The sequence below is a fragment of the Ovis aries genome, chromosome Y (assembly GCF_016772045.2).
Source record: "Ovis aries strain OAR_USU_Benz2616 breed Rambouillet chromosome Y, ARS-UI_Ramb_v3.0, whole genome shotgun sequence".
NCBI lineage: Eukaryota > Metazoa > Chordata > Mammalia > Artiodactyla > Bovidae > Ovis > Ovis aries.
In genome coordinates, this window is record NC_082741.1 from 11,955,867 (window position 1) to 11,981,241 (window position 25,375).

General features: G+C 45.4%; 1 pseudogene; it reads right to left on the reverse strand.

Annotated features, from left to right (window-relative positions):
- Nucleotides 1-173: 173 nt before the first annotated feature.
- On the reverse strand, nt 174-12,340 carry LOC132658910 (melanoma antigen preferentially expressed in tumors-like; annotated as a pseudogene).
- Nucleotides 12,341-25,375: the final 13,035 nt, after the last annotated feature.

Genomic DNA, 25,375 nt, shown 5'->3' on the forward strand with positions numbered 1-25,375 from the left:
TCTCTCCCAAAATCCCACCAACCCCTCCTTCCCCACCCACTCTAAATCACCTTTCCTTTTCCTACATGCATGGAACACTTGTCTGAAACTGTGGTTTGTGTTCCTTCAAGATCCACTGAGGTCCGGATGACAGTGTCCCAGTGCCAGGGACAAAGCCTGTGACTTGAGCTGGGCTAGGTGGGCATGTAGCAGGGGCACAGGATGGGCTTGGTATTGTAGAAGATCTGGTTGGTCACCGCAGTGTGGACAGGGGTTGGCACTGAACCAGACCATGCTGGGCCACCCAGAGGCTCACATCAGCTGCTTGATCCGGGCATGCACCTGAGCCAGGAGGCCCAGGTGCATGGTGCATTGAACATCCTCATAGCTCTCCAGGGATGCAGGGTACAGCAAGAGGCTCAGCTTGCTCAGCCCCTCAGTGTGGTGCAGCTGGCTCTCCAACACGGACATGGAGATGAGGTTGTCGCTGAAGCTGAAGGTGGTGAGCTGAAAGCAGCAGCTCAGGGAGGGCAACAGGGCGCTAAACTGGGAGTACATGGTGCCACACTTGTCCAGGTCAAGGTCCTTCAGGGTGGCTGAGTTCCTCTCGATCACGATCTGCAGGGGCTCCAAGCTGAGGCTGGTCAGGTTGACACCAATGATTTCTAGGTCCTTCAGCAGGCTGCACTCGGGCACTGTGACAGGTACGTCAGTTCTGACTCCAAAAGCAGGCAGCTGCTGATCGACAGGGTCTCCATAGGGGTCTTCAGGATCCTGGGGGGAGATAGGGCAGTCAGTCCCAGGGGCAGAGGTGGTGGGCAGAGGGATGCTGGGAGGAGAGGCCTGTTTCATCGAAATACAGGGCATCTCACTGGCTTGGAGCTAGCCTCTTGCCTTCTTGACTAGAAGCCAGGGGGTCTCCCGGGGGGAAGGTCTTGCTCACATGGGTATGACCTCCCCCTGCACAAAATGATGAACTATTTTCAATGTGGGAAAGAAACCATAAACAAAGGTTATTTGCCTATTTCAGCTTACTAGTAATTGGGTAGCAGGAATTGAGGTGTTTCTACAGGACATGAATAGTTGAAGTCAACAGCAGATTGGATGCAGTGGATATGGGCTGGTGGGTACCAGCAGTTACACATGATCCCTGGGTTAATATCACCCAGATATTCCGGGATCACAGACTGTTCATCACCACCTACAATTCTTTTTTTCTTTTTTTCTTTCTTATGGTTTCTCAGTGAACATATTTATTCCTAATGCTTGGAATTTGCAGCTGCCAAAATGGGAATCAATGCAACTTTTTTACAGACACACTAGGTTGCATCCTCTCAGCTTTTATCACTGTGTTCAAGGCAGAGTGATAACCTGTTACTGTGGATTTCATATGTATTCAGGAGACTGAGAGGAAAATGACAATTGTAATTTGGACTTAAAATGAATGGAGCCACTTAAACGATGCTTATTTGACTTTTTCTCTTCTCTGGACTGCTTAGGAGCCACAGTGTTCCCCTCCTGATCCTTCCTTGTCATCTCCAGAATCACCCACTTCCCACAGCTCACCTAGAGCCTAAAATAACTAAGGACGGAAGCAGCAGGTGGGAGGAAGAAACAGAGCTTTGGACTTCTAACATCATGCCTGATGTACCAATGGCCTTCTGGCTTAGTCATCTAAGAATTCCCAAGGGCATCACACCTGACCCCCATATGTGGACTCCCAGCAAGAAGTCCTATTTGACAACATCTCACATAGGCCACATCTCTGACTGTGACCAGGAGGTGACCTCACAAGATGCCCAGGGACAGAACGGCGGCATTGTGAGGACTTCCCCGTGACCCATGCACCCTGGCAATGTCCTCAGCAGGAACGAAACAAGAGAGGCCTTTTTTGAGCTGCAGAGCTGGTGCCACCCCTCACCTGAGCACTTGGTGCAGGTGGCCCTCCAAGAAGAAGATGGAGTCCAGGTAGAGCTCCTGCAGGTGGAGCAGGTTCAGGAACTGGGTGGTGAGCTCGCCGACCTAGTGCTCCTCATGGTCGGGGGTGGTATGTGGCAAAACGTGGATATGCGACAGCATCAGGTGACACAAGTTACCCATCTGGCCCAGATGTGGCAGGAACCTGCCCAGCATGGCCAGCTTCCAGGTGCTGTTCACCTACATGTCCTGGAAGGAGTCCAGCTGCACCAGCTTCAGGATCCTCATGATGCTCTTCACGGGGATGCTGAAGATCCTCAAATTTTGGCATCAAAGGTGCCACAGGCCCCTCCTCTGCTTGACCTTCTTCAACAGGTAGCTGAGGTTCTCATCCGCAGTGTCCTCCTTGAGGCACAGGTCAAGCAGCACCTCAACAGGGGCCTGCGCCAGCATCAGCCCTGCCTGTGTCTCCACCATGCACATCTTCTGCATGGGCTGGGCTGGCTCAGGTTCCAGCTGCGAGCAAACACTGGCCTTGATGCCACACCAAAGGTTCCAGAAGGCCTGATGCATATTCCAGCACAAGTCAAGCACCTGCCACTTCCACCACCTGTGGGGCCACGGGGCACACAATAGGTATGCAGAGTTTGGCAGGCATTGGGACCTCATGTGGGCTCTGCACTTCATACACTGCAGCTCCTCTGGCTTCCAGGCCTGCCTTGGTCCCCACCTTAAAGGACACTGGGGGAGAGCCACGTGCCTTTTCTCACCTCCTCCCCTCAACCAGTCCTGTACACCGGAACACCTGTTCCATGTAATCCTCCTGCCCTGGCTTCATCTTGCTCACACCCCCATGCCCCACCAGTCTGCCAGGTTGACCTTACCTGGGGCCGACCTCCTGAGCAAGGAGGACTTCCAGGCCGTTGATTGCAGTCTGGAAGGTCTCCAGATGAGGTTGGTGGTCCTTCATCATGGCCCCCAGTGGGAGACAGGGGAAGGGCCAGGCCTGCACCATCGCCTTCATGGCATGGGTGTCCTTCACAGCAAAGGCCTCCATAAACAGCAGCAGGAAGAGCTCGACAGGCAGCTCCTCTAGGGCCGTGTTGTCCAAGGTCTCATTCCGCACGAGGCTCTGTATGGCCAGCCCCAGGAGTCGGGGTGGGGCCAGGACACCCAACCTGAAAAACCTACTCTGGAATAAGTCCTGAGGGGGATGTCAGATGCAAGGTGGGGATCCTTCTCTGGCCAAGATCCCGGGTGACCCTGCTCTTCCTCCACACTCAGAGAACCCAAGGCAGGGTCAGAGACATCTTCTGGCCACAAAGTCACAGCTTTCACCCCACTGGCACCTTGACAAGCCCCTCTCTGGGCAGCAACAAAGGGACAATCTGACCTTGCAGGGTTAATAGGGTAGCAGAGATGTACCTGCAAACTGGTCTCTCTGCTCAGGCTGAGCATCCATGCATATGAGGAGTTCTGCCAAAGAATCTGGACACACCCTTGAGTTTAATGGTCCCTTGCAAACGAGGGAGCATTCCCTTCTTGAGATAAGAAGGAGATGAGGGCTTTGGGCACACTCTACAGTAGACAGATATTTCACTCCCCTTTGCTATATGATAACATGTATGCACCTGTGCTGTGCTGAAAAGGCTTATTCATGCAGTCTGGAATTCTGCCTAAGGGGCTTTTATAATAAGCAGCAGTTAGTTTTTTGCCCAGTTCTGTTCCTCCAGCCGGAGTGTGTATGTGTTGTCTGTCCTTTGTGTGTGTCTTGTTTTATGTAATTTCACTCGTAATCATCAGTAATCTATATCTGGCGCCCAACGTGGGGCTTGAGTGAAACCGAAAGGGTGAGTGAACCCAGGGGGATTTTAAATCCATAGCAGAGGAACTTTAGGGAAAATCATGGGGAATTCCTCACCCTAGCAAGGGAACTTTCAAAAAATCATAGAGAGTTGCTAGGGGAATTCATGTACATGGAGTTAGTCCAAGGAGTTCTCCACTCCATAGGCGTTAAGGCCTCAACTCGTCGGTTGAGTGAGCTCTTTCGCTTGGTGGAGCAATATCGTCATTGGTTTCAATATCAAACTAAGTTGCAGTTAACCTTGAAGGAATGGAAAATAATTCAAAAGGAACTGAGAAAGCAACATCAGAAGGGTAATGTGATCCCTTTGAAGTTATAGACTTTGTGTAGTGCTAAAACACAGGCTTTGACCTTGCTCTCTACTGATAATAAAATTAAATGTAATGCTTCAAGGAGGGGAGAAATAATTTATTAGGATGTGTCAGACATTGGTGGGGCTTCTACATCGCCTGAAGGCAAGGATACAAATGAGCCTCCTCCTGTAAATGGTGAAACATCTGATAGCTCAAAATCAGATTCAGAGGCTTCTTCAGTTTTGTCAGAGGAGGGCAAAGAGATTAAAAAAAATGACCCATCTATTCCAGGAACAATGGTCATCCCATAAGGAGGAGAAAAAATCTACACCTTCTGCTCCTCCTTGTGCTTCTCTTTTCCCCACTGCGGTTGATCGGCCCGATGTGGGCAGGGAACATTGTCAGTTCTCCTTTCCTTTGTCTATGCCTCATGATGATGACTTGTCTGCTCCCCCTGGTGTGTTTATTGATCCTCCACAATTGTTTCCCATCCAGAGACAGCAGGATGGCAATGTGATAAATGTTCAATATGCTCCTTTGGAATATATATTTTTTTAAAGATCTTAAAGCTGCAATAGCACAGTACGGTCCTCAATCTCCCTTTGTTTTGGCTATGCTGAAATCACTGGAAAAAGGCAAATTAATCATTCCATTAGATTGGAAATCTATTGCCCAAGCTGTCTTGGAGGGCTCTCAATGGTTGCAACTTCGTAGCTGATGGGAAGAAGAAGCTAAAAAGCAGACTCAGATTAATGAGGGACAAAATCCCCCTGGTCCTCTAGAGGACAAACTAATGGGTGAGGGCCAATATTGGGCTTGAAGAAAACAGGCTCAATACTCTGAACAGGACTTACAACAAGTCCTCCAAGTCTTTTTTATGAGCATGGCACCATGTGGTGCCTACTGGCCAAGCCCAGTCTTCCTTTGTTAAAACAATGCAAGGCCCTAATGAGCCATATACTGATATTCTAGCAAGACTGAGGGTAGCTATAGAATGGGCTGTAGGGAAGCATGAAATTTCAGAGATATTATTACAAACTTTTGCATTTGAAAATGCAAATCCTGAATGCAAGCGTATACTGAGACCTTTAAAGGGACAGAGCACATCTATAGCTGAATAAATCAGAGCCTGCTCAGGGGTAGGGGAAATTGAGCATCAGGCTAATGTCTTTGCTATGGCCTTGGCCAAAGTTATGAGACCACCAAAGGGAGGTAACTGCTTTCATTGTGGAAAACCTGGTCATATGAAAATAGAGTGTCAGAAATTAAAAGCTGATCAAGGTGCAATTCCAAATGACAGATCTCTTGCTGGGAAAAATAAGACTCCTCCTATACTTTGTTGTCGGTGTTGAAAAGGGTTTCATTGGACTAATGAATGCAGATCTAAAACAGACAAAATGGGCAACCCGATACCGGGAAACTATCCTGCAGGCCTTAGTCCTTGGGGCTCAGGAACAATAACAGGGACTTCTCCTCCTTGCCCTCCTCCCATCCCGTCTGCTCCAACCCTATTTCCTCCCAACAACCGTTATGAGTCGATACCCCGTTAAAAGGACCTCAGATGATGATTTCGGACTTATGGTCTGCTACTTCAGGAAGTGCTGCTGATGATTTGCCACTAGCTGATAATGTTCTTTTGTCACCAGGGGGAGGCATTCATAAATTAAAAACAAATGTATTTGGACCACTGCCTAAAGGCACTTTTGGCTTGATATTAGGCCGTAGAAGCACGGCTTTGAGAGGTTTAAACATAATTCCTGGGGTAATATACTCTGACTGTGTTGGGGAAATTTTAATTATAGTCTCTACTTCTATCACACTTTCATTGTTAGCTGGAAAATGTATTGCTGAAATACTTCTCCTACCTAATCACCCCTTTTTGGCTCTTCCTAATGAATGAACAGGAGGATTTGGAAGTACTGGGCAACATATATTTTGGAAAATGCTTATCAAAGATTCTCACCCTGTTCTCTCCTTGATTATACACAAAACAAACAAACAAACAAAAACAACTTTGAGGGACTAGTAGATACAGGGGCGGATATTTCAATCGTTTCTTCTCAACAATGGCCCCAAGATTGGGAAAAAGAAAAAAGCCCTTTAATGCTGACGGGGTTAGGCTGCATTGCAGATGTCTGAAAGAATACCCATCCCTTGCAATGTCAATTCCATAATGCAAGATCAGTGTTTTTCACCTTTTATATTGTAAATATACCTATTAATATATGGGAGAAAGATCTTCTCTCTCCTTTGGGGGCTTCTGTAACCATTCCATCGGAAAACTAGTAGCCACTGCTCAAATTCCTTAAGCAGTCCCATTAAAATGGTTAACTAATACTCCAAAATGGGTTGAGCAGTGGCCATTACCACAAATAATGCTCGAAGCATTAAAACAATTAATACAAAAACAACTCCAACTTGGTCATATAGAGCCCTCTACCTCACCCTGAAATTCTCCTGTTTTTGTTATAAAAAAGAAATCTGGGAAAAGGAGAATGTTAACCGATTCATGAAAAGTTAAAAAATATATTAAACCTATGGGAGCATTGCAACTGGGACTACCCTCTCCAGCTCTTATTCCTCAGAATTGGTCCTTAATGGTGCTAGATCTTAAAGACTTTTTTTTTTTTTTTTTTACCATTCCCCTACAATTGCAAGATAGAGATAAATTTGCTTTTATAGTTCCTGTTATTAATCATGCTTAGCCTGTTAAGGGTTATCAACGGACAGTCCTACCACAAGAAATGATGAACAGTCCTACCTTATGTCAAATATTCGCAGCTCACTCTTTACAATCCCTCTGTCAAAGATACCCCAATTATATTCTATATCATTATACGGATAATCTCCTATTTGCAGCTCCTAGTATTGCTGAACGTGATTAATTCTTTTTAAAAATACAAGAGACTTTAAGGCTATACAATTTGCAAATAGCCTCAGAAAAAATTTAAAAGGACTTTCCTATTTCATATTTAGGGACAATATTGAAACAACATAAAATTAGGCCCCAAAAGTTGCAAATTAAAAGAGACCATCTTAAAACCTTAAATGATTTTCAAAAATTATTGGGAGATATTAATTGGTTACACCTGGTGCTTGGGATTCCTACTTATCAATTACAACATTTGTTTTCTACTTTAAAAGGAGATACAACTCTGGATAGCCCCCGGACCTTAACCCCATTGGCTTTACAGGAACTTCAATTTGTTGAGCAACAACTGAATGATGGCTTTCTGACTTACTTACATGCATCTCAACCTATTTCTTTTATCGTATTTCATACCCCTTATTCCCCATCTAGTGTAATTGCTCAAAAAAAATAAAAAAAAAGATTAATAAAATGGGTTTTCTTACCTAACAGCTTTTCCAAAAAATTGACTATATATGGATAAATTAGCCTTCCTTATACAGAAAGGTCGCCATCATATTTTACAATTATCAGAATGTGAACCACACCAGATTGTTACTCAGTTAACAACTGCTCAAATATCTCAATGTTTACAACTTAATAAAAACTGGCAATTTTATCTTGCCTCATATCCTGGTTCATTTTCTAATCATTATCCATCATCTAAATTGATTGACTTTCTCCAGACTAACACTATGATATCTCATGCCCCAATTTCAGATGTTCCAGTTAAGGGACCCACTATTTTTACAGATGCAAATAAAAATACTGCTGGATATTAGACCCCAGAAAATTCCAAGGTTCTCCCTAACTCATTTTCTTCTGTACAGCCCACTAAATTGTGGGCTATCTATTTAGTTTTGCAAGATTTTCCCCAACTTCCTATTAACATTGTTTCAGGTTATCGATATGCTGTTCTCTCTTGCCCACAGCTTCCCCATGTCTCCCTTCCATTGACGCTTAATCAGCTATTGATAAATTGTTTTACCAAGTACAGCAATTGCTCTTGCAACGTTCAGAGTTAGTTTTCTTTACTCACATCCGTGCACATTCTGCCCTTCCTAGACCCTTATCATTCGGAAATGCTGCAATTGACGCCTTACTTTATCCTATAAAAGCAGCAAAGCAAGAACATCTCTTACAACATACCAACTCCAAAGGGTTACAAAAATCTCATGCTATTACTCAAAAAAAAGCTTAAAATATTGTTCGTTCTTGTTTCATATGTGCACCCTTTGCTTTGCCATTTACCCCACCAGGTGTCAACGTAAGAAGACTACAAGCAAATCTTGATATGGCAAATGGATGTAATTTACATTTCTTCCTTCGGACAACAAAAATATGTGCATCGTACTATAGATACTTGCACACATTTTCAATGGGCCACTGCATTACATTCTGAAAAGGCTTGCGCTGTTATTACTCATTTGTTATCTTGTTTTGCAGTTATAGGATTACCAATTGAATTGAAAACTGATAATGCACCTGCTTACCAATCCACAAAATTAGCTCACTTTTTGTCTCAATACCATATAACTCATACTTTTGGTATTCCTTATAATAGTCAAGGGCAAGCTATCATTGAAAGAGCTAATCATACCTTGCATGATTATCTTAAAAAAAATTAAAAAGGGGGAACAAGAGAGATTTATAAAACTTAAAGACATTCTGAATAAAACCTTACTTACCCTAAATTTTTTGAATGTTTGGAGCAAGGGAAATTTATCAGCAGCAGCGTTGCATTTTCAAGGGAAAGAAGAGGATAAGGATATCTTGAATATGCCTATTTGGTATAAAGATAATGATAAAGGTTGGATCCCAGCATCATTAATATATTTGGGACGAGGGTATGCTTTCATTTCTGTTGATAATTACAGCTTTTGGACCCAAGCAAGATTGATCAAAATCAACAATGGCTGATCCCTTTGTTCAAAAATTCAAAGAGCTTACTATGCAGAGAAGCCTTACCTCCCGTACACGGGAAGCAACACCTCCAGCATGCGGTCAAATGAAAAGGTTGACCCAGGAAGCAGAGAAGACATTAATGAAGGCAGGGCAGCCTCTGAATCCTACCAATCTTTTGCTTGCCATGATGGCAGTGGCGACATATCAGGTAATCGGTGTATCGGCAAGTAATCATACATATTGGGCATATATACCTAATCCCCCATTAGTAAGAGCAGTTTCCTGGAGGGAACCAGAAGTGCAGGTATGCACTAATGAGACTGCCTTCTTCCCCCCACCAGCTTGCGGGGGAATAGAACAACTATCTCATCATAAACAACAATATAATATTAGCAATTTGACCATTGCAGTGGAAGGCATTCCTTTATGTATAGGGGGACATCCCTTTCATCTGTTCACCAAGGAACATTCTCATCATTCTTATAATACATAGGGGGTAAAATATAATAATTACCATTTTGCTACTTTTACTGTGCTTGTTTCCACTAGGGGATTTAGCACCTCGGCAGAACTGATGGATATTCATAATGGAAAACACATGTCTCTATGTCCTGTTAACTTTTTTGTTCCTTCTCTAGAATCTCTGGAGAAGGAACATTGCCGAGGTCATCGACCCTTTAAGGTCATGCATTATTCTGAGGCCATGATTGTAGACTGGAGTCCGGATCATGGTCAATTCTTAGAAAAATGGTCAAATAAATCTTTTTAGTGGCATCGTGCAAATAGCACTTTGATGGGCAATGGTAATGAAACAGTTAAATTGCAGCAACTTGCACTTGTCCCTCCTCAATTACAATTGCAAGGATATCTGTACATTCAAGGAGGTATTTGGAAACTATGGGCGGTTCCTAGTAATCTCACTATCTGGTCAGGAAACTATACTTTGGACACTGGTGACTCTTCGGGTCCATTCCATGTTAATTTACATGTTAATAAATCTTATTCTGCAATGGCATGTGTAAAATATCCTTTTGCATTGTTATATGGGAATTGGACCTGGAATGATACTGTGGGGTCTGTGCCCTGTGACTATTGTAATTTAACTATTGTAATTTAACTTCGGTGGGAATAATTTAAAAAATGAGCTTATAATTCCAATTTCTCATTAGTAATTGTTAAGGCTCAGACAGAAGTATGGTTACCTATAAATCTGACTCGGCCATGGTCAGATTCATTTTCTGTTTCTCATCTAGTAACCGCTGTACAGACTTTGCTACACCGATCTCAACGTATGCTTGGTGTGGTCATTGCTTTGATTCCAGCAGTTGCGTCAGTAACTGCAACAGCAGTGGTGGCAGGTCTTGCATTACACCAAGGAATTCAAACAGCTGATTTGATTCAGGACTGGCATAAAGACTCTCATTTATTATGGCAATAACAGCGAGATTTGGATGCCCAACTTGCTACCAACTTGCTCAGTCTTCAACACACTGTTTCCTGGCTTGGAGATCAATGGGCTGTTTTATCTAATCGAAGTGTGTTGAAATATGGTTGGAATTATTCTCAGTTTTGTATAACACCTGTACTATTTAACACGAGTGAAGGATGGACTAAAGTAAAACGGTCCTTGACTGGGCATCAAAATCTCACTACAGAGATTATGGACCTGGAACGACAAATTTACCTGGATCTGATTTGCTTAAAATCTTCAAGAGGGAATGAATAACTTAAATCCATTAGGGCATGTATCCTCACTAATTGGGACTACTTTTGGGAAGACTGTGTTTATATTACTTTTATGTTGTGTTGCTTTTCTAGTCTTCCAGTGATGGCTGAAAGGAAAACAATTAAAGCATGAAACAGAGAAGATCCAGACAACGCTACAATTTATAAAAGCAAATAAAAAAAGGGGGAGATGAAGGGTTAATAGGGTAGCAGAGATGTGCCTACAATCGGGTCTCTCTTCTTGGGCTGTGCGTCCTTGCATACGAGGCGTTCTGCCAAAGAGTCTGGACACAGCCTTGAGTTTAATGGTCCCTTGCAAACGAGGGAGCATTCCCTTCTTGAGATAAGAAGGAGATGGGGGCTTTGGGCACACTCTACAGTAGACAGAGATTTCACTCCCCTTTGCTATACGATAACATGTATGTACCAGCGCTGTACTGAAAAGACTTATTCATGCAGTCTGGAATTCTGCCTAGGGGGCTTTTATAATAAACGGCAATTAGTTTTTTTGCCCAGTTCTGTTCCTCTGGCCAGAGTGTGTACGTGTCGTCTGTCCTTTGTGTGTGTATTGTTTTATGTCATTTCACTCGTAATCACCAGTAATCTACAGACCTCTTGTCCCATCCCATGCCTACTGCTGCTGCATGTAATCCCAGCCCTGCTGGCCAGTAGACACCTACCAGTCTGACAGCTGACCACACTCTCTTCAGAGAAAACTTCTGATTATTTCTCAAGGGCTGAAAACAGGAATAAAAAGTTTAGTCCACCATGACCTGTCTCTAAACTCCAATCAATAACTCACCTAATGGGTGCTGACATGTCACTTAATAAAAAGACGTACCCTTCCCTGTGTGTTTCTTCTACAAATGTCATTACCATTTGGTTCATTGGAGCAAAGCACTCACATTCAGAACAAAGCGCCCACTCTTTAAAATATTCTACACATTTTTTATTTTTGTATTCCATGGACGTAAAAAACAGTTTTGTAAAACAAAAAGAAAGCCCCAAAATATTTTAAGCTAGTTAAACCACAAAACTATAAAATGCAGGAACTATAATCACTGGTCCCAAATGAAAATGTAAAATGCCACTCAAAAATTCCTCTGAATTAGAAGTCATTCATTAAATCAATGCCAGGAACATCCCTGGGAATTCAGTGAGGAGGACTCTCTTCTTTCTCTGCAGGGGCATGAGCTCTATCCTTATCAGGGAACTACGACCCCAGATGCTGTTCGCTGTGGCCCCATCCTCTTACTCTCATCCCACCCTACCCCATCCACCCCGCCTGCCCCCTGCCAAATTCTATTTGGTTAAGAAATGTTGTTAACAGTCTGTACAAGTGGCAAAAATCAAAGAAGAAATCAAAATGTCTGGGGTGATGTAAAACTGCATGCAAAAGCAAAAGCAAGGCTTGCAATTGCCAATGTGAATGGAAAAGCAAAGAAAATTCTCTACTGGATCTTGGCCCATATGGCCTGACCCATGAATATCCCGGCAGGTAAAGCTGTCAGAGCAGGCCTGAGTCCCTCTTCTCCTTCCAGGACATGCTTTTCAGATTCTGGCTGAAACTTCCATTTTTGGCTCAAGTGCTATCTTACTACTAGATCTCCATCCAGCTAAGGCTGACTGGGTTTCTTTACTTTCTCACTACATACAACTGATAGAATTCTATGCCTGTTCAGAAAAGCAAAAATGTGAAAGAAGAAAACCAACCTGAATGTACATTCATTGCAGGAGTTTGGGCTACATAAAAATCACCCAAATGTTGATGTTCAGACAGCTTTGTGTGGATGGTGGTATCACTCAAGAGCAAGAAGAAACAGAGTAAGTTTCCCAAGTGTCACACAGTCACTTACACATTACGCCAGACTGCAAAACATGTGCTCGTTTACAGGGGAACAGAGGTATGATGGAGTGATGGTGGGGCCTCCAGATTTGGAGGGTTCAGGCTTTCCTGGAACTGATCAGATTAAAATGACACCTAGGAGCTGGCCAGGAGAACAGAGGGACCAGACATTTGGACTGAAACCAAGGAAAGTACCCAAGATACCTCTGTTTTGTTTAGAGGAATTAAAAGACTATTCCTAGGCTAGGCTTGAGAAATTGCCAGCAGAGGTAGTGGCTAAAAAGGGATCAGGTGGATCCCTTAAACCCCAGGCAAACCCAAGATCCATGCTTCCTTTTTTCCTGGAGGCAAAGGGCATTTCCTCACTGAAGCTAGGAGATTACACTTAGGAATGTGGGTTAGGAGAGAATGGAACTCTTTTGGCTGGCCAAACCTGGGACACGCCTTATTCTGCTGGAAAGCCACCGAGGGCTTAGGGCTCTCCTGAAGGGAAATAAATGTGGGCCAAGGACACAAATCTGTGTCAGCAAATGGCTGCAATTGGAGGCTCAGGTGTCCCCCTGCACATCCCAGCCTGGGCTCTGTCCAGTGACCTGTACCCTCACTATGACTTTCAAAGGCTCCTTCCCAAGTGTGGCTGGGTAACCAGAAGTTTCCTCAGTGCCAGTGAATAAGGAATACAAAGCACCTTGGAAACCTTCACCCCTCACCCCTCTCCCTCCCCTCAGGCTCTCACCTACACACATTCTGATGGGAGCTCAACTTTAAGCCCGCAAGTGAAATTCAGTTTTTATTTTGCTCTGTATTAAGCACAAGGAGCATCATGGACTTTCTCCTTGGTGAGGAGCAAAGCCTGCATCGAAGTGTCTGGGGTGAGGCCCTGCTGTGCTCATGGACATGCTGGTTCTGCTGCAGTTTCAGAACAATGATGGATGGAATCTCTCCACCTTCGTCATTGTTGCCCAAACAGGTTTTGTACTTGGGGAGTGAGAAGGTGGCCCTCCCTGAAGGATACTCTACAGTATGGTAACTTCCTAGAGACAGTATTCATCAAATTCCTACATACCCATCAGCTGCCAGAGACATAACTGTCCCTTAAATAGGGGACAGCTGCTGCTGCTGCTAGGTTGCTTCAGTCTTATTCGACTCTATGTGACACATAGCTGGCAGCACACTAGGCTCCTCTGACTCTGGGATTCTCCAGGAAAGAATACTGGAGTCAGCTGCCATTTCTTTCTCCATTGCATGAAAGTGAAAAGCAAAAGTGAAGTCGCTCAGTCGTGCCCGACTCTTAGTGACCCCAGGGACTGAAGACTACCAGGCTTCTCCATCCATGGGATTTTCCAGACAAGAGTACTGGAGTGGGGTGCCATTGCCTAAAACCCTAAAATAAGGTCAAGCTGGAATGTGCCTTTTGGGCATTTTGACCTCTGGCTATCAGCTTAACCAGGCAGCTGCAGGAGCTCAAGATTCACGACAAAGACAATCATCAAGTCCCTGATTAAGAAGCAGCTATGTTGACACTGTCACTTTCCAACACTCCCTCAAATAACTTTCAGAGAAAAACCAAAGTAAACCCCTAGTTTCCTTTCCAGCCTGGTGAGCCCGAGACAGCCAAGGCCAGACACTGTCATGCTCCAAGCAGGAGGATTTGAGATTGCTCAAATTTCAGAATCCCCTGGGACATTGTTAAACATAGAGCTTCCAGGGCTGCATTTCACACCGAAAAAACACATTGCCAGAGGAGGGGCCTGGGAATCTGGAAGTTCAAAGCTTGCCTCACTTGAATCCCAGGTGTGAAACCCTCCAATACTTGGGGAAAGACTGATCTCTGGTGGCTCAGCAGGTAAGAATCTACCTGTTAATGCAGGAGACCTGGGTTCAATCTCTGGGTGGGAAAAATCCCCAGGAGGAAGAAATGGCAACCCACTCCATTATTCTTGCCTGGGAAATCCCATGGACAGAGGAGCCTGGCAGGCTACAGTCTATGGGGTCACAAAAGAGTCAGACACAACTTAGCAACTAAACCACAATGGTGAAACTGAAGGTTGCTCAGCCCCACCTGACCCTTCTTGACCCCACGGACTATACAGTGCATGGAATCCTCCTGGTTAGAATACTGGAATGGATAGTCTTTCCCCTCTCAGGGCATCTTCCCAACCCATGGGAGTATTTGTTTTAACCATCCCCACCTCCAAAAAAAAAAAAAAGGAAGAGAAACCACTGTTGTCTAGCAGAACACACTTAAGCTTATCAATAGATGTAGAGAAAAGCTTTCCTATGTTAGGCTAGGAAGAAGCAGAGGACATGAGTTCAATCTCTTCTGCAGGGAAGGTTTCTAGACAGGAGGATAGCATGGTTTCTGTAGATGGGTTGAGAGCAAATGAATTTATTGGAAGGCATTTGGTTCTGTAGCCAGGGAATAAATATGAATGGGAAAGGGGTATGTTGTCCTTCAGTCTCTCTACATCCAGAAGTTTCTATGCTATGGGCCTTGGTCACAGGGATCCCAGAAGTCAATGAGAGAGGAATGATTGGTGACTTCATTAAAGCCTGACCCACAGAAGGAAGGCTGCCTCTCAGCAGCCAATGTCAGACTTCTGATGCTGTCTTCCAGGCTTAAGAAATGATGTACTGACTACTCTCTGGTACTCCTGGAGTGGTTAGGATTCTGCACTTTTATTGTTGAGGAGTGGATTCTATTCTTAGTTGGGGAAGTATGATCCTGCAAGCTGAGTTGGCTGGCCACCTAAGAAACAACAACAGAAAGAAATGACCTGTTTCCACCTTTCCTTCCATGGACAACCCTAAGGCCAACTCCAGTCCAGGTCCAGTGCTGTGGTCAAGGAGGAATATCCCTGGGGCTTGTGGCCATGCAGTGACATGTGGTCAGCCTGCGTGTCTACCAACAGGGCTGGGCATCTGAAACCAACTGAGATCCTGGTACCCCGGAGGGGATCAGGCCCTCAGGACACAAACTGGTACCTGCTGACCTACAGATCAGGGCTATGTGAGAACTGGACTCAACAAGGTGAACAGAAGGCACACCTTTCAACAGGGCACTCACTCATCCAGGTGGCCAGCTTCGACCCACATCCTCCATCTCTAGGGTAGAGCTTTGTGCTTCCATTGTTCTCACAAACCTTTCATCTTCTGCTCTCCCTGGGATAGCTTTATCTCAAAAGACTGTTTTTCCTTTGCCAGGTTGTATCTGCAACCCCATGGACTGCAGCACTCCAGACTTCCCTGTCCCTCACCATCTCCTGACATTTGCCCAAGTTCATGTTCATTGCATTGGTGATGCCATCCAGCCATCTCATTCTCTGTTGCCCTCTTCTCCTTCTGCCCTCAGTCTTGCCCAGCATCAGGGACTTTTCCGGTCAGTCAGCTGTTCACACCACATGACCAATATAGTGGACCTTCAGCCTCATCATCAATCCTTCTAACAAGTATTCAGGGTTGATCTCCACTAAAATTGACTGCTTTGATCTTTATGCTGTCCAAGGCACTTTCAGGGGTCTTCACCAGCACCACAAGTTGATGGCAAGAATTCTTTGGCACTCTGCCTTCTTTGTGGCAGCAGCTCTCACAATTGTACATGATCACTAGGAAGACCACAGCCTTGACTATACAGACCTTTGTTGGCAGAACAATGTCTCTGCTTTTCAACCTGCTGTCTAGGTTTGTCACAGCTTTCCTGCCAAGAAGCAACCATCTTTTGATTTCATGGTTTCCATTGCCATTGTCATGATTGTACAGCCCAAGAAGAGGAAATCTGTCAGTTATTCCACCTTTTCCCCTTCTATTGGACATGTGCAATGCGACCAGATGACACGATCTTAGTTTTTTTTTTTTTTTTAATACTTAGTTTTAAGCCACCTGTTTCACTCTCCTCTTTCATCCTCATTTAATCAGTGCAGAGCATCTGGTTTCTTGCTGATTCTGCTCTCAGTTCTAATCCTCTGAGTAAGAAATCATAAAAGGATGGTTTCCCAGCTTAAATGCAAGGGTGCAACAGAGAGGGATCGAAGCATAAGGGACCGCGACACATTGAAAGACTCAATCAATGACAACTTGCACCACCTGCTTACCCACAGTATTAAAGGTTAAGTGAGAGTGTCAGTCAGGCCTGTTTGATTCTTTGTGACTCCATGTCTTAGCTCACCAGGTTCGTCTATGGAATTTTCCAGGAAAGAATACTAGAGTGGGTAGCCACTTCCTTCTCCAGGGAATCTTCTCCATTCAGGTACTAAGCATGAGCCTCCTGAAATGCAGGTGGATTGTTTTCCATCTAAACCAGGAGGACAGCTCAAATCAAGGTGATGCACTTTTCTAGGACATGCTTAAATTAAAATTTTGGTGGTCAATGCCGGTCCCTGGTCCTTCACTCACAAAAAGGGGTATAGTTGGAGCCTCCCACTCTGAAGGGGTGCTGTTGTCTTGTTTAGTTGATAAATTTTCTCTGAATCTTAGAGAACTTGGTTTCAGAAAGAAGCTCTGATGGGGAAAGATCATTAGATGAATTCCTAGTGCTTTAGAGCCTTAGTGCTGGCAGGTTGGCAGTGAACCAGGATTTGGAGGAAATTGTATCTTTATCATGTGGTTCAAAGTAAAAATTGAAGGATTAAGGTTTAAAAAACAAAAGTTACAGATCAATCACACCACGGAGAAAAATGCCAAGTTACACTGAACACTGAAATACAGAACTCTGAAGTGACGTTTTTGACAATGGGGAATGGATTTCTGTCAGCCTTTGAATCAGTAATTGTGTGTGAAAGTTTTTGTTAAGGTACAAAGAAAATAAAACCTATGGGGATATTAGTGGCATAAAAGCACATGTAGACAATGGATTCAGGGATGTTGGGTTGTTTCTTAGAAATTGGAGGCTTCCCTGGCAGCTCAGATGGTAAAGAATCTGCCTGCAATGCAGGAGACCCAAGTTCAATTCCTGGGTTGTGTAGATCTCCTGGAAAAGAGGACGGCTACCCAGTGCAGTATTCTCACCTGTAGAATTCCACAGGCAGAGAAGCCCGGCAGGCTACAGTTCACAGAGTGCCGAGGTGTCAGATACCGCAGAGCAGTGGGAATGTGGGAAAAAGCCAGTGGGCTGAGAGGCTCCAGATGATCTGCTGGTGAATATACCCCAGGACTCCGGGCCTAACTTTGCACAGTGAACCCGTCTTGGCACTGCACAGGGTCTGAGATGGAGGCTTTGCATCTGCTGGATCCACTGGGGAAATTCTCGACTCCAGGGCCTGGGTGGGGTTAGCAGTGAGGGTACCCGGGAAGAAGGTTCCCTCCAGCGGTGCTTGCTCCTGGACACTTAGTTCATTTCAGGCCCTGAGAACACACCTTGTATATGATGACAGATTGAACAGCCTCAGAGATAAATGAGGTGTCTGCCTTGGAATTGAGAACCACAGGGAGTAAATAGTGCCCTGAACTCCTCTAGCCGATCCATGTCTATTAGAGAACATCTAGGCCCCACTCACGCTCAGGCCCTTTTATTTAACCACTAATAAGAGTAATGAGCTTAAAGGGGAGAATCATGTTCACAGATCACTGAGGACACCAAATGGTTGACACTGAAATTCCTTTTATTTCGTTGTTAACAATCCAACACAGGGGTAATGCTGCCATCAACCTCCCAAGCCCAAAACTCCCCCTCCAAAATTCAGATTCACATTTCTAACTTTGTAGGAACACATCTCTCCCCAAATCCCACAAACTCATTGCTCTCCCCACCCACTCTAGATCATCTTTCTTTTTCCCGCATGCATTGAACAACTGTCTGAAACTGTGGTTTGTGTTCCTTCTAGATACACTGAGGAATAGGTGGCTGTGTCCCAGTGCCAGGGACAAAGCTGGTGACTTGTGAGCTGGGCTAGGTGGGTATGTAGCATGGGCACAGGATGGGTTTGTTGTCATAGAAGATCTGGTCACCACAGTGTAGACAGGAATTGGCGCTGAACCAGACCATGCTTGCCCACCCAGAGGCGCACAGCAGCTGCTTGATCCGGGAATGCAGCCAAGCCAGGAGGCCCAGGGGTAGGGTGCTGTGCACATCCTCATAGCTCTCCAGGGGTGTGGGGTACAGCACGAGGCTCAGCTTGCTCAGCCCCCCAGTGAGGTGCAGCAGGCTCTCCAGCATGGACATGCAGATGGGGTTGATGCAGAAGCTGAAGCCAGTGAGCTGGGAGCAGTGGCTAAAGGGAGGACAGGAGGGCGCTGAACTGGGAGTCCATGATGATGCAATTGACCAGGTCCAGGTCCTGAAGGGTGGCCGAGGTCCTCATGATCAGGACCTGCAGGGGCTCCAAGCTGAGGCTGGTCATGTTGACCCTACCAAGGCCCAGGTCCTTCAGTAGGCTGATACTCAGGCACTGTGACAGGTACATCAGGTCTGACTCTGAAATCAGGCAGTTTCTGTTCAACAGGGTCTCCAGAGGGTTCTTCAGGGACCTACGGAGAGACAGGGCAGTCCGTCCCAGGTGGTGGGCAGAGGGATGCTGGGAGGAGAGTCTTGTTTCATGGAAACACAGGGCATCTCACTGGCTTGGAGATAGCCTCTTGCCTTCTTGACTAGAAGGCAGGGGGTCTTTCAGGGGCTAGGTCTTGCTCACATGGGTATGACCTCCCCCTGCACAAAATGATGAACTATTTTCAATGTGGGAAAGAAACCATAAACAAAGGTTATTTGCCTATTTCAGCTTACTAGTAATTGGTTAGCAGGAATTAAGGTGTTTCTACAGGACATGAATAGTTGAAGTCAACAGCAGATTGGATGCAGTGGATATGGGCTGGTGGGTACCAGCAGTTACACATGATCCCTGGGTTAATATCACCCAGATATTCCGGGATCACAGACTGTTCATCACCACCTACAATTCTTTTTTTTTTCTTTCTTATGGTTTCTCAGTGAACATATTTATTCCTAATGCTTGGAATTTGCAGCTGCCAAAATGGGAATCAATGCAACTTTTTTACAGACACACTAGGCTTTATCTTCTCAGCTTTTATCACTGTATTCAAGGCAGAGTGATAACCTGTTACTGAGGATTTCATATGTATTCAGAAGTCTGAGAGGAAAATAATAATTGTAATTTGGACTTAAAGTGAATGGCGCCACTTGAATAATGATGCTCATTTGACTTTTTCTCTTCTCTGGACTGCTTAGGAGCCACAATGTTCCCCTCCTGATCCTTCCTTGTCATCTCCAGAATCACCCACTTCCCACAGCTCACCTAGAGCCTAAAATAACTAAGGACAGAAGCAGCAGGTGGGAGGGAGGGACAGAGCTTTGGACTTCTAACCTCACGCCTGATGGACCAATGGCCTTCTCGCTTAGTTATCTGTCATCTCTTCAGCTAAGACATCACTCTCTCAGAAAGAATTCCCATGGGCATTACACCTGACCCTCACTATGTGGACTCCCAGCAAGAAATCCCCTTTGACAACATCTAACGTAGGCCACGCCTCTGACTGTGACCAGGAGGTGACCTGACAAGAAACTCAGGGACAGAGTGGCTGCATCGTGAGGACTTCCCAGTGACCCGTGCACCCTGGCAACGACCCCAGTGGACACTCTCTTCAGAGAAAGCTTCTGGTTATTTCTCAAGTGCTGAAAACAGGAATAAGGAGTTAGCCCACGATGGCCTGTCTCTAAACTCCAACCAAAAACTCACACAATGGGTGCTGTCATGTCACTTAATAAAAAGATGTACCTTTCACTGTGTGTCTCTTCTACAAATGCTATTATCATCCGGTTCAGTGGAGGAAAGCACTCACATTCAGAACAAAGCCTCCACTCTTTAAAATATTCTACACACTTTTTTTTTTTTTATTCAACGGACTTAAAAAAGTTTTTACCTTGTAAAACAAAAAGAAAACCCCCCAAACCCTTTAAGCTAGTAAAATCACAAAAAGATAAAATGATATGCACCATAATCACTGGTCACAACCGAAAATGTAAAATGGCACTCAAAAATTCCTCTCAATTTGATGTCTTTCATTAAATTCATTCTAGAAACTTCCCTGGCAATTAAGTGAGGAGGACTGTGTACTTTCACTGCAGGGCCACGAGTTCCATCTTTATCAGGGATCTACAGCCCTAGATGCTGTTTGCTGTGGCCCCATCCCCTCACTCTCACCCCACCCTACCCCATCCCCCGCTCTCCCCCCTTGCTAAATTCTATTTGGTTAAGAAATGTTAGTGCTCTGTACAAGTGGTGAGAATCAGAGAAGAAACCAAAATGTCTGGGATACAGGTAAAACAGCACTCAGAAGCAAAAGCCAAGTGTGCAATTGCCAATGTGAATGGAAGGGCAAAGGAAATTCTCTACAGGATCCTGGCCCATGTGGCCTGACCCATGAATATCGCAGCAGGTAAAGCTGTCAGAGCCCAAGGCTCCAGCATGGAGCAGTGTGTTCAGGCCTGAGTCCCTGTTCTCCTTCCAGGACATGCTTTTCAGATTCTGGCTGAAATTTCCATTTCCGGCTCAAGTGCTATCTTACTATTAGATCTCCATCCAGCTAAGGCTGACTGGGTTTGTTGTTGTTGTTGTTGTTGTTGTTTGTTTGTTTTTTTACTTTCTCACTACATACAACTGATCAGATCCTATGTTCAGAAGAGCAAAACATAAAAGAAAAAAACCCAACCTGAATGTACATTCATTTGGGGAGTTTGGGCCACATCAAAATCACCCAAATGTTCACGTTCAGACAGCTTTGTGTGGATGGTGGTGTCACCCCAGAAGAAAAAGAAACAGAGTAAGATTCCCAAGTATCACACAGTCACTTACATATTACCCCAGACTGTGAACCATCTGCTTATTCACAGGGGAACAAGCTGTAATGGAGCAATTGTGGGTCCTCCACATTTGAAGGGTCCAGCCTTCCCTGGAACTGGTCAGGTCAAAATGACACCTAGGAGCTGGCCAGGAGAACAGAGGGACCAGACATTTGCAGTGAAACCAAGGAAAGTACCCAAGACACCTCTGTTTTGTTTGGAGTAATTCAGAGACTATTCCTAGGCTAGGCTTAAGAAACAGCCAGCAGAGGGACTGGCTAAAAGGGGACCAGGTGGATCCCCTAAACCCAAGGCAAACCCACAATCCAAGTTTTTTCCCCCTCTCTGGAGACAAAGGGCATTTCCTTGCTGAAGCTAGGAGATTACATTTAGGAATGTGGGTTAGGAGAGGAAGAACTGTTTTGGATGGCCAAACCTGGACACACCTTGTTCTGCCAGAAAGCCACTGAGGGCTTAGAGCCATGGGCTCTCCTGAAGGGAAATAAACATGGGCCAAGGACTCAAATCTGTGTGAGCAAACAGCTGCACTTGGAGGCTCAGGCGTCCCCCTGCATATCCCAGCCTGGGCTCTGTCCAGCGAAGTGTATGTACCCTCACAATGACCTTCAAAGGCTCCTTCCCAAGTGTAGCTGGGTAACCAGAAGTTCCCTCAGTGTCAGTGAAGAAGGAATGCAAAGTGCCTTCAAAACACCCACCGCTCAGCCCTCTCCCTCCCCTAAGGCTCTCACCTACACACATTCTGATGGGAGCTCAACTTTAAGCCCACAAATACAATTCAGTTTTGCCTTTTCTCTGCATTAAGCACAGGGAGCCTCACATTCTTTCTCTCTGGGGAGGTGCAAAGCCTGCATCAAAGGGTCTGGGGTGCAGCCCCTGCTGGGCTCACAGACACACTGGTTCTGATGTGGTCTCACAATACAGATGGACGGAACTTCTCCACCCTTGGCATTGTGATGCTCCAAAAGTTCTTCTATTTGGAAGATGAGAACGTAGCCTTCCTTGAAGAATAATCTACAGTTTGGTAACTTCCTAGAGATGGCATTCACCAAATTCCTACCATCCCCATCAGCAGGCAGAGACGTGGATGTCCCTTAAATTAGGATCAGGCTGGAATGTGCCTTGTGGTCATTTTCACTTCTGGCAACCATCTTGACCAAGCAGCTGCAGGAGCTCAAGGTATGCAACAAAGATAATCATCAAGTCCCTGATCAAGGAGCAGCTATGACAACCCTGGCTTTCTACCACTTGCTGAAATAACTTTCAGAGAGAAGCCAAAGTTCACCCCTGGTTACCTATCCAGCCTGGTGAGCCCGAGACAGCCAAGATGTCATGTTCCACGAAGGAGGTACTAGAAGACCTACTTGCATGAAGATGGATGGATGGACGCATCTGCCCCACTGTACATTAGGAAGAGCTAGCCAACTTCACAGGGACTTGGGCAAACAGGAGACAGCAGAGGTCTAGGCTTGAGATGTTTCCATTGGAACTTAGCTTCCAGGAGATCTAAGGATGCAGGGGGGACCACTGTCTTCACTGTCTAAAAACGGGAAATATCTGACAAAACATCTTTCCGTGTGAGGCAGGGGACAGGCCTCTGTCCAACTCCAGCTCCACAGATTCTGTTTCTGCAGGGGACTCACTGGACACAAAAGCACCAGGGGCTCATCTGCATGAAGACGTCATCTTTTGCCCAGTGTCAGGTCAGCCCAGGATGACTCCCAAGCACTGAGGCATGAGTCAACCTGGGGGACAGTTCTACCTGTTTTTGTGTAGCACAGGCTGGTGCAGCCTCTGAGCTCATTTTAGGGTTGAGAAGAGCTCTTCCCTCTCTAGTTGCACAATTCCTTCTGTGACTGCAAAACATCTGCTTCCCAGAGCCTTCCTGGGGGTCTTCTGTGCCCCAAGAGGAACTCAAATTTCTGGAAGATGACCCTCCCTGGCTTCTGGAGGAAGACCACATCCTAGCTGGTCCTCAGAGGCACCAGACTGACAAGAAGCCCTGGGGACCCAGCCTCCAGCAGACGATACCCCACCTGGAGTTCCAGTAGGTCTGCCCTCCTTCCACTGTGGAATCAGATCTCTTCTTGCCCTGGAATAGTCTACTCTCTCTATGAGCCCTCTCTGCCTCTTCCTGTGCTTGGCAAGACAGATTCAATGACATCTAGACCTAAACAAAAGAGGCTCCCTCCTTCTTCCTCCCCAGTGAAGATTAGCCAAATGTCCAGGTCACCCTAACTCTAGCCAGATTCTCCTGAGGGTGGTGCTTCTAGAGGCAAAGCAGCAGTAGGGTGGAGTGGGAGGGGGATGAGAGGTTTAGGGTCTGCTCCAGGCAGGTAGGACTGCAGGACTTGGCATGGTGCAGCCCAGAACAAGGGGGAGGAAGGAAACACAGCAGAACTAGAGGCCTGGTCTCCTGGCTCTCAGAACTGTCTCTCATTTGCTGGAGTGGTGTCAGGATCACTGAGGGCACTGCAGCCTGCACTTGGGGGCTGGGAGCATCCCCAAGTGGTAGGGATGAAATAATAGAAAAAACTGATCAAACAGTTAGCTAGATACTCCATAAGGGAACTGTAGATAGAGAAGAAACTTTATGGGGTTTTGGCAGACCACAATAATATGAATGACACTCAAGAAAGAAATGGGAAAATTCTGAAACCCCAAAACCCTTTAAGCTAGTAAAATCACAAAACTATAAAATGATATTAACTATAATCACTGTTCACCAACTAAAATGTAAAATGTCACTCAAAAATTTCTCCAAATTAGATGTCTTTCATTAAATCAATTCCAGGAACGTCCCTGGCAGTTCAATGTGTAGGACTCTGTGCTTTCACTGCAGGGGCTTGAGTTCTATCCCTATCAGGGAATCACGACACCAGATGGTGTTGCATGTGGCCCCAGCCCCTCACTCTCACCCAAATCTACCCCATTCCCGCCACACCGCCCCCCCCCCCACCTCTCCCCTGCCAAATACTATTTGGTTAAGCAATGTTGTTAACGGTCTGTACAACTGGCAAAAATCAGATAAAAAAAAACAAACTGCCTGGGATACAGGTAAAACTGCATGTAGAAGCAAAAGGAAGACATGCAATTGCCAATGTGAATGAAAAGGCAAAGAAAATTCTCTACAGGATCCTGGCCTGTGTGGCCTGTCCCATGAAGACCCCAGCAGGTAAAGCTGTGAGAGCACACGGCTCCAGCCGTGTGCTCAGGCCTCAGTCCCTCTTCTCCTTCCTGGACACCCTTTTCAGATTCTAGCTGAAATTTCCATTTCCAGCTAAGGTGCTATCTTACTACTAGATCCCCATCCAGCTAAGGCTGAGTGGACTTTTTACTTTCTCACTACATGCAACTGATGGGATCCTATGTCTGTTCAGAAAAGCAAAATATAAAAGAAGGAAACCAACCTGAAGATACATTTGTTGGGGCACTTCGGGCCACATCAAAATCACCCAAATGTTCATGTTCAGACAGCTTTGTGCGGATAGTGATGTCTCCCCAGAAGAAAGAGAAACAGTAAGATTCCTGAGTATCCCAAGTATCAGAGTAAGTTTTCTTTCTTCTCAGAACATAACTTTCAACTGGGGGTCAGGATCTTTCCTATGCAAGACCTGGACAATTGTCACCCTACTTCCTAAGCACGGATCTTCTTCCAAAATCTCATTCTTTATGCTTTCAGGCCTGCTACTATCGCCAAGTTTCTTTATCACTACCTTGTGAAATAACATTTGTTGTCACCATTGCCTCTGAGACATCTTCATTTTTGGGGTCACAAACAGGCTCTTTATTTCAGTTTTTCCAGGGGATGGGGAATGAGACCCTGAAGCTGGATTATACATCAAAATGACAATACCTCATATTTGGCAGAAATTATATTATCAAGTATTTCAATTTCCTCACCTCTGTTTCTTTCTCAAAAACTGAAACATCATCAGCAGGGGCCTTACCCTGATTTTCCCTTTTCACAGGCAAGGGCTGGGACTCAAGAGAATGTCGCAGGAGTAGTCATGGAGAGTGACATGGGAATGATGCCTCTGGCCAGGTCCAGGTTTCCCTAAGTCATCCCGGGGCCAGTCTGTTAGGGCAATGAGCCCAGGAAAGTCTCTTGAGTACTGGAATGCCCTACTCA